Source organism: Silene latifolia, chromosome Y, assembly GCF_048544455.1.
Source record: "Silene latifolia isolate original U9 population chromosome Y, ASM4854445v1, whole genome shotgun sequence".
Taxonomy (NCBI): Eukaryota; Viridiplantae; Streptophyta; class Magnoliopsida; order Caryophyllales; family Caryophyllaceae; genus Silene; species Silene latifolia.
The window spans coordinates 323,641,311-323,651,881 of NC_133538.1; the positions used below are offsets into that span (position 1 = coordinate 323,641,311).

Here is a 10,571-nt window from a genome sequence, read left to right on the forward strand (position 1 = left end):
TGATTGTAAAAGGGTCTTTGATTTTGGTTTCTCATGGGTGGTGGAGTGTATGTTGTTTGAGGGTTTTGAACATTTTGGCTTTTGTATGAGAGATTTGGATGGAATTTGGTGTTTTCATTGTAAAAGTTGGAATAAGGGGTACCACTCTTGTATGCTTGGAAAGCATTCACTTGTTCCCCTACATTCACCTTGGTCATGTCCCAAAGTTCCACAATTCTCACATATCCCACTTGGGATTGATGAGGATGCCGTCATGGCATTAACATGATGCTTTGATGATTTTGAGTTTTCCTCAAGTCTAGCCATAGCTTGTTCAAACTTCAAGTTGATTGTGTCAATGTGAGCACTAAGTTGAGCACCCAATTGAGTAACGGAGTCCACTTCATGCTTTCCTCCTCTAGTAGCCTTGCGAGGTCTACTATATTGTGAGTTATGGACCGCCATTTCCTCAATCTTTTCCATGTTTGATTGTCATCAACTTCGGTGAACATTCCATTTGATCCCATATTGAGAATGTTCCTAGAATCTTCATATAAACCATTCCAAAATTGTTGCACCAAAAACCATTCGCTAAGTCCATGGTGAGGACATGAGCGACAAATTCCCTTGAACCGCTCCCAAGCTTCATACAAAGACTCTTCATCCCTTTGCTTAAAACCCGTAATTTGAGCTCTTAGCATGTTAGTCTTTTCCGGTGGGTAGAATTTTTGTAGAAAGCTAGAGCCAACTTCTTCCAAGAATCTATTCCAAGGGTGGCCTTATCACGGCCCTTCAACCATTGCTTCAGCGGTCCGATTAAGGAAAAAGGAAATAAGACCCATCTAATTTGGTCTTGAGTCACGCCCGTTTGAGAGATAGCAACACAATAGTCGCAAAAGGTTTCCATATGAGAATGAGGGTCCTCACTAGGCATCCCCCCGAATTGGCTCCTCTCAACTAATTGGATGAAGGCGGACTTGGCAATAAAATTTCCGGTTAGATGTTGCGGTGTAGGAGTACCATTTGGTAGATTCTCCTCGGTGGGTACGGAGTGTGACGAGAATTTTGGCATTGTAGGTGTATTTTGTGGGGTATTGTGTAATGGGTTTTCTTCTCCTTCTATTGCGAAAGGATTGACAAACTCACTAGTGGGTTGGACAACTTCACTAATACCTCGTAAATTCCTCCTAACAACTCTCCTATTGTTCGTCAAGGTTCTTTCGATTTCACGGTCAAAAGGTAACAAATCACCTTGTAACCTTCTAGACATGCAAAATATCAAACAACTCGAAAACAATTAGAACAAACCTTGAGGAGTTTTACTTCCTCAAGGCGAAGAAAGACACAACTAATGACAATAAAAAGAAATCTCAATCAAACAAACACCGTCCCCGGCAACGGCGCCATTTTTGATGCGATCCCGCTAAGTGTTCACAAATTAAGATGTGGTCGTTGGTCACGGTCGAATCAAAACACAATTTATAGCTCCACAAACAACTCTTCAATTAGTAAAGAGGTAAGTAAAGGTCGGATCCCAAGGGACGGGAGTTGAAATGAGATTTCTATTGTAACTAGTGGTGTCTAAGGGGTGTCACAAATTGGGTTGATGTAGAAGGTTACTAAACTAAAATAGCAATGAAAATAATCAAGCAAGATGAATTAAAGGGGTGTAAATAATTGATTAAAGGCACTAAGGTGTCATGGGATCATAGGGGAATCATGGGATATGATCATACAAACATGTTCTCAAATTAAAAGCAAGCAATTATTGTTGTGATGGATTGAGTTGGGTTATATCTTACAATCCTAGGAAAGTTTGGGTCCCGGAGCCGAATCGATTAGATTGTACAACACCTACAAGTCGACTTAATCTTCCCTACTCAACAACATGCATGGTCTAATTAGACTCGAGTTGGGTTATGTCTTACAAGTCTCATTGAAAAGATAGAAGATGATAGTAAATGCAAGGATTCATAGGCTTAGCATTTCATCAAATATAACATGTGCATGAGTTGAGATCAAAACAAGCAAGCAAATAAAACATGAAAGCATATTAATTTAAGCATGAATCATTCCCCATGTTGGTTTCCCCTAATCACCCATTAACCCTAGCTAAGAGACTACTCACTCATTATCATGTTGATCATGCTAGCAAGGTTGTCAATCATACCAACAATATGAAACATGATGAATAAATGAAAATAATTAACAATAATTAAAGAGGGATTAAGAGATTATACCTACTAATAATTCCAATAATAAAGCAAAGATAAAAGAAGTACTTAAATGCTTGATTGAGAGGTTGTCAATCTCCCAACAATAACCCAAATAATCTTCAATTACCCAAAATAAAGGATGAACAAAAGAGAGATTAAAGAACTAAAACTTGGATTAAAACTTGATTAATACTTGATTACAATATTAAAGAGAGATTTGATTGATATTAACTACACTAATTATTGATAAGAAGAACATGCTCCTCTAATTAGACTAATGGAGTATTTATAGTGGAAATTAGGGAGGATGCATTAGGGTTAACTAAGGGCTAAACTAGTAATTACACTTTTTAAGTTGAGCAAGGAGGAGCCGGTATTTTCTGAGAGAAGGGCTTCTTTTTTCGTAGCTTGGAGAAGACAATCCGTCTTTGTGCTAGAATCCGGGCGGAATAGGGTCGGGACGGGCGCATTCGCGTTGGAATCCGAGCGGATTCGGGGTAATCCGGGCGGATTGTGGAGGGGAATCCGAGCGGATTGTGGCAAAGCCGCTCGGATTGTCTTCTTTGCTTGGGACGGACGGATTGGTGACAATCCGCTCGGATTGTCGATCAAAACAAATCTTCTTCTTTTCTTCCCTTTTCTTCATAAATTCCTTGGGGATTTCCTTGGGGACTCAAGGATATTTTCTCAACATTGCTCTTCTACTATAATATGTACAAAGGCCTTCTAATCTTGTGTCTCCTTGATGCTTGGTCATTGAATTCGATCAATTTAGTCTCGTTTTGCCATGAAAATGCAAGATTCTTACTCCTTTCCTACCAAGGGATTAAAATCTCAAAGAATATGCAAAACAAAGAACCAAAGATAAGAAATGACCCAAATAAGCACTAAAAAGCATGGAAACAAGGCTAATTCGGGGGCTAAATATGCGCCAATTATGGTCACATCACCAACAGTAAGGTAATGTCGTATATGTAGATGATAGCATATGTGATGCATATTTGCTTTTATAATTGTGTGGATGAGTTATGTGGACGGACGAGTAGGATGTATTGGAAGTATACGTGAGGATATGTGATGACATGTAAGTTGGTAACTGGTTATGAGTTTGCAATATTTGGTAGATTATATGAACATGTGGTGTTGTGTTGTAGAATTTGATATGCATATCAATTGGGTAGAATACCGTTATCGATAGGGGTGAATATGTGGATTAAAGTACGTAATAGCAGGATCGTATGTGGTATGAAATGTAATCGAGTAGAGTTATAATGTTTTAATCGTGGTACTTGTGTTATATGTAAAGTAATGGTAATCGATAGTATTTGTATGGAGATAATTAGTGACGAGCTCTAAGTATGACTTAGACTCCGAGCGAATTACTATTTTACAGGGACGATCAATCAGTTCGTAATCTTTCGTGGGTATTTTGACTTACTCGACCGAGTACGAGGGAGTACTCGATCGAGTTAGCCTTACTCGACCGAGTAGGTGGGTCACTCGATCGAGTTTGTTAGAAAACAGAATCAATGTTAATTCTGCCAACGTCAAAAATCGACCGAGCAACCCTAACTTGATCGAGTAGAGGCGACTCGATCGAGTACTACAGATACTTGATCGAGTACCGCTGCTACAGAACACGGGTTTTTATGATTTTTCAGGATTTATATCCCTAATTCTTCTTATTCTTTCTTCTTATTACTTCTTTCTAAAACCTAAATTCCTCATAAAACTTCTCCCTCTACTAAGTTTTGGTGTAAATTGTGCTTCATTTCTTCCCAAATCCTTCTAGTTCATCCATCTAATTCGTTTGCCAACTAATTCAAGGTAACTTTTACTTCCTTCTTTGATTTGATACAAATAGAAACATATGGTAGTGTTGAAATTTCTGAAAATTCGATTTTTATGCCTTAAGATTGTGTTGTAATTGCTAGATTTTGATAGAAACTACCTTGAATCCTTGTTATTGATGTTAGGAACTACAAATTAAACCCGATTTTTGACAGAATTGAACCCGGATTTTTCTAGGGTTTACCCCAAATTTTCGATTTTGTTTTATTTATTCATCTTTAAAGGTTAGAAAAGGGTATGTGATGTTAGTAATATCATATTTGATGCTTGATTCTAGCTATTTTCATCGAAAATTTCGTCTTAAAGCTTCATCTTTTGAGTATACAAGTTGGAAATTTTGTTCCAAATTTGCGATAAAAGTTGTATTGTTGAGCTTAATTAAGGTAGAAACCGACCCGGAATTCTTCTATAACTTGTTTAAACTTCGTATGTTGAGATTCTAACCCATCTTTTATGAATTGCAAAGGGTAAGAGGAGTTGTTAAAACCATGTTTTGCTTTCAAATTTCACATGTTTTTGGCAAAAGAAATCTATATAAGCATCGTCTTTTTTGTATATGACTATTGAAAGATTCTACTTTGAATTTCTAAAACCCAATGTTTGGCTAAATCATGTTGAAACAGATGCTGAGAACTACTGCCACATGACAGACCAAGAGGACCCGAGCTAACACCGCCGCCGCGGAGAGGTGGAGGAAGGAAGCCAAGGACCCGTTGTTCCGCCGGTACCCGAGTACCCAACGGTAATCTTTGCTGATTTCAAACAAAAGGGTGCCTTTGTTAGCTTGCTAGGCCTCACCTTGAAACCCACAAGGTTAATAGATGTGGAGGTGTTGGAGGAGTTAAAGATAGAGGTAGATGTCCATCACATCTTTGAGGTGTTGGGTTTGGAGGGGTTGTATTAGTTGAGGAAGCATTCGTATGCCTTTTTAACCCTTGAGTTTATGAGTTCCTTTACCTATGACGTGGCTGGGAAGATGGTGGGAATTAGGTTGATGAACACGAGCTTTTATCTGACCTTGGACCAGTTTGCTGACCACTTGAGGCTTACCCGGCCCAAAAAGGGATATCTTAGTGATGTCCCGACTGAGTATGGCGCTAGTAGCTTCCTACCTTTGTTCACCGGTAGACCTGCCCCAACCTCGAGTGCTATGCTGATCAATGATGTTCAGCACATGACCTTAAAGATCTTTCTCTGATCCTTGACTTGTTTGCGAAACGCGAGGAAGGATGTGAGTAAGATTATCTCACATGAGGTGATGTTGTTGATATATTACCTTAACCCCACCCGGGAGAAGCGGTTTGCTTACAGTGCCCCGACGATAGTGTGTGCTAGCCTAGCCTTGATGGCTAAGTCTTTGGCCCGACACATTAGTTACGGCGCTATCGCCACCCATCTAGCTGAGAGGTTGACCAACTTTGAGGGTTCACTGGCTCTCACACCCTTGTGTCTCGTTGTTCCGACCTTGGATAAGGCCTACTTCATTCATCAGAAGTGGTTGCAGGTGTTTGATGATGGAGGTTTAGCTTGGAGAGTACGAGGTAGGAGTTGGATGAGAGTGCCTGACCCAGACCACCTTTCTGTGACTGAGCCATTTACAGAGGCTGCCCTGGGAGTGCGGAGGCTAGCCTTCCCGATCAAACCTACTTGATTATGGATGACTTCCGAGAGGAGATGCCTGAACCGTTTTGGAGAGACCATGCTTGGAGGGAGGACCAGGTCCCTCGAGAGGGTAGATAACCCCGGAGAGCTAGAGAGGTTGTTGGGGAGTCGCCGCCTGTTCAGCCGGGACCAACCCAGTACCTGTATCCCAGTTACCCTTCTTCCTTCAGTCCACAGATGCAGGTGAGCGAGCTCACAGAGAGAGTGTCGAACGCCTTGGTGCTCCAAACCTTCACGAGATGGCCTATATTCAGGGTGTAGGGACCAACTTGGCCTAACCGGTCTGGTGCCACGGCGTAGGGAACGATAATTGTGTCTTTCACTCCTACAGTGTGGATCCGACTACATGGGGAGCCCCTGAGAGCTACCCATATGGATGCCCAGCGCCGTGGAGGTCTGGAGGAGACCCAGCAACGGGAGCAGTTACCAGAGAAGGGTTTGGAGGAGGCACGTCAGGAGCTGGCACGTCGGGAGCAGGAGGAGGTGATGACATGGAGGAGGATCGAGGCGGTGACCTTGAGAGACCATTGATTGTTTTCTTATTATTGTTTTCTTATGCTTGTTTTAGCGGACTTGTAGACACCTCGTTTCTGCACCTCCCGCCAAACAGCCAGTGATGATTGGGCCGCATATTTAGCATATGACGCGATTTTATGATGTTTCGTAAATCGGTTAATGAAAGGTAACTCGTACACTTGTGTCTACCCCTTGGTTGTCATCTAGATGTCATTACGGTCGTTTTGGCAGTAATTAGAATACATTTAGAGTCAGGGTAAAAAACCGTCTTCATTTCCTAAAACCGTCAAAACCCGAGTCAAAAAGCAATGTGCTTGTCTACCTAAGGTTCGGATGACATAAAATGTTGAGTATATCTCACTTTGAGTCCCATGTCACTTCTTTGGGCTAAACTTAAAGTTTACATTACAAAATGTGCATTTCATTTAGCTAAAATGACAACCCGACATTTAGGCCCGTTTTATGAGGTGATAATAACTTTTTTGGGTCTGGCCTATTTCCCAGAAAGTTCTAGATCTTTCTCTTAACTTTCCAACTCCACCAAAATCACCTTATTCCGAGTCTTGTAGAGAAAGTTATGCCTAAAATAAGACAGGCTGTCAAACGTATTTTCTCGCGCAGAAGAACCCTACCCGAGAAAGACGCAGTAAGTGCTGCGCCTCTTCTAAGGGTCGCAGCACCTGCTGCGCCTTTTCTCAGGGCTTTCTTTTTGTCCAAGTTTCCTTGTTTCAACCTAAGTCGGTTGTTTCCAGATCTTTCCTTCCAAATCCTATTCTTACCATAATTCCTTCGTGTGATTAGTATAAATAGAGGCCTTTGCCTAACATATTTTTCACGCAATTGTCCGCCCTTCTCTTCTCCCATTGCATTCTAAGACCACGCTCTTGCCTTTCGATGCCTACGTGCTTGATCAATCGACCACGTAAGCTCAGATCATTCTGAGTACCAGTCACGTTTGTATGACCGACCAATTTGACCACTACACAATCAATTAAATCAATTTGTTTTAAATCCTTTTTCAAGGGCACTTTGATATTTGCATAGATCGAGTCCAGTTACAACTAAAAACCGATTTAGTTAAATCTCGCGACGTTAACATGTAAGTTTGAAGGTGTAAAATCCCAATTTTATTTAATGTATTTTTTTTATCGTAATTAATGTACGAGTTTATATCATAAGTACGGCTTAAACCGTCTTTAAAAACATATTTTAAAACCCTTTGACGGAAACAACAGAGAAACGACGTGGGGAAGAATCGCATCAACTAATGCGCCTTCTGGAAAGGAAGCAGCATCTGCTGCGCCTCTTCCAGAGGCTGTCTTCAGTTGCTGCACTTCTTCTTCTTCATCGGGTTTTTTTTCCTTTCGTCTTTTATTTTTCTTTCTTCGTTCTTTCCCTTACTTCACCTAATAATACTCAAATTAGTTTTTATAAATCTTTTTCAACCTTTTTCAGCTTGAATCCCTTGTAATTCGATATTTGCGGGTTTTTGTCATCTTATTTAAACCCGGATTTAAGAGGCTTGACTCGTTCATATCAAGTCCCTTGAATTCGTCTTTGATATATGTTTTAATTCTGTTTTCTTCATCAATTCCTAATCTTTAATTTCCGCCTCTAACTTCAAGTTTGTGTATAAACCCGTTTTCGACATCGTAAATAATATCTAACCTGTAATAGTTCATTTCAATCCATTTTTACCATTTTATAACGGTTCCTGATGCATATAATCTAACTAAATCACCTTCATTCGAGTTATATATCAATAATCTATCCTAATAAAACAACCAACGATAACAATTAACGAGTATGACTTTCACAGTCAAAAACCAACTCAAGAACAGTCGCATGAACTGATACGCCTCTTCTAAAGGACGCGGCAGATGCTGCGCCTGTTTTGAGGTGGTTTATGCCTCTAAACTCGTCATGTTTTGACGTAGGCATTCCAATTAGGTTTTAATCAACTATTATCCTTATTATCACTACTAATTCGACATATTTTCATATTTCAATTCTTTCAATTCCTTATATTCTTTTATTTCTTTTCTTTTATTTTCAAATTCCTTTTTTAAGCGTACTTGTGACGTAAATTCAGTTATCCATTGTAATTCAATTGTAATTCATTTATTATAATTTATTTATTTATCGCTCTTGTATGATTTGTTCATCTGGCTTTTTCACATGTAATTGAATCTAACTTCCAACTTCGACCCACGTTGTTTGCTAAATTACATGTTAACCGACTTAGTCTAATCTTACATTCTAGGACTATTATGCGTTTGTTGCATTGCATGCATTACCTCGACGACATATCAAATATGAACAATTTCCCTAATCATTAGTAGAGGCTGCTATCGAGGCGGGCGGGATTAGGTGTTCGAGTTAAAGAACTTCCTAATACGTACCCTCACCCCTTACTCCAGTTATCTCTGGACATCCGTGTCCATTGGCATCTTCGAGAGTTATTCTAGACATAGAATGCTAAGGGTAACGAGTTCTTAGTGTTCATGTCATTACTTTGTGTCTTGACATGACACGAGTTATTTGAACGATTTCCATTTTTTCCGCAATAAATTGGTGGCGACTCCACAAATGAAGCCTTATTCAACCTTTCACCGGTTTCAATGCCTCACCAATCGGTAACGGCCCATGACGTGCTTGGCAACCCAATGCTCCATTGGAGAAGTGACGCCGCCTCAAAATCAAAGCGCGGATTCGTGCGGCGTGGGTGGCCTATGTCCACAGTTTGGCGACTCCGCTGGGGATGATACACTTACGTGTTACCTAGGGTGAAACTTGAACAAAGTTAGGGAATAGTTTATACGAGACAGTTGTCGGTTTTCATTACTCGACCTTCTTAGGTCGTTTTATTCGTCCTTCCTAGGCTTAACCCAACCCATTCGACCAATCGTCCCGTCTGGATAGTCCAAGTTCTTATCTTGGCCTAAAGATGGATAGCGATTGACGTCAACCATACCGCAGTACATACTCATGTTTGTATCGAGAGCTTTCACTACTCGAGGAAATGGACTAGGAACCGACCTTACTCATGTTTGGCGCGGACCTCTCCACAGACCAGGGTTTGATTGCTTGGTATGACAACCCACCTTTTAAGCCAAAACCTTTTAAATGCACTCAGCATAGTGTTATAATGCCAGTTTGTAGGTATGCATTGTGTGTGTTTTTTCCAAATCAATCACGTGTCTAAATTCCTCATTTATAAACAAAATAATGTCAAAATATTTGTGTAATTCCTTTTTCAAACCATTCAAATATCACATTGGTAAACCAGATAATGCCGAATTTTCCAATTTTCGAATTTCAATTTTCCAAGAAAAAAAAACCTTTTTCAAAAATCCATTTTGTAAATTAAATAATGTCCATTTTTCTGTAAATGTAAAATCCATTTCTTTCAAAAATCACTTTCTGTAAAATTCCATTTTCAAATTTCAAGTCAATTTTAAATTCTCTATAAATAAAATCCTTGGTAAATTCTAAAAAAAAAAATCAAAAAAAAAAAAAACGTCTTAAACCAAAATATTTTCAAACCATGTAAATGTAAATATGTAAATTCAATTGGGCTAAGTTAGAGTCAAAGTTCAAACCGACTATATCCTAGTCGGAACTCTGTCAGGTTATAAACCCGTCTTCCTTTACGTTTTGGGTCTTTTAAAATTCAAGTCAAGTCCTAAGGCGTCACGCCGTAATTTTGGACCCTTACCCCAATTCAGTTATGACCTAAACATTTCCACACCTCGACTCACACACTCGAGGCTAACACGTCGAGTCGTTCTAAAATTTGCCTCTCGAATTCTCCTAATGACACGTTCGGGACACACATACCCGAACCTCGAGTCAAGTCTATCTTAAACACGCGTCTTAGAATCACACCAACATCAATCCCGTCAATAATGTCAACCATATAAGGGTCACTCTGTCAAAGTCAACACTAGAGTCTAAATTAAAGTCAAGCACCATGAATCAAACACGAGAAGTCGCTCACGACATTTCACGAATTCACAAGTCAAGTCTAGCTTATCCTCGTGATTACTTATCCCTTCCTGTGTTCATTGCTTATTGCCTAAGTATGTGTGATCCCATATCAAATCGAGTTGGAATGCGCAACATACTTGTCGAGTAGGAATCCAGCAAGTTCCGTCAATTAGCAAAATCATGAAGCAGCTCAAGCCACAAGCACCGTGCCTCTCCAAGACGTTTATGCCATGGTCCTACGAGTTCAAGCTACAGTGGAAATTTGAGCATTCGCGTCCTTGGTCTTGAAAATGGGATGGTGGAAAAGAACACACCACCTAGAGAAATCTCTAGTCTAGGTTGTCCAAAGCTTACCTC

At 40.0% G+C, this 10,571-nt stretch overlaps 1 non-coding gene across 1 annotated transcript; it reads left to right on the forward strand.

Annotated features, from left to right (window-relative positions):
- The first annotated feature begins 573 nt into the window (after window positions 1–573).
- Window positions 574–680, forward strand: LOC141634544 (small nucleolar RNA R71). The gene has a single exon (XR_012539272.1). It is a non-coding gene; the product is annotated as a small nucleolar RNA R71 (small nucleolar RNA).
- The last annotated feature ends 9,891 nt before the right edge of the window (window positions 681–10,571 follow it).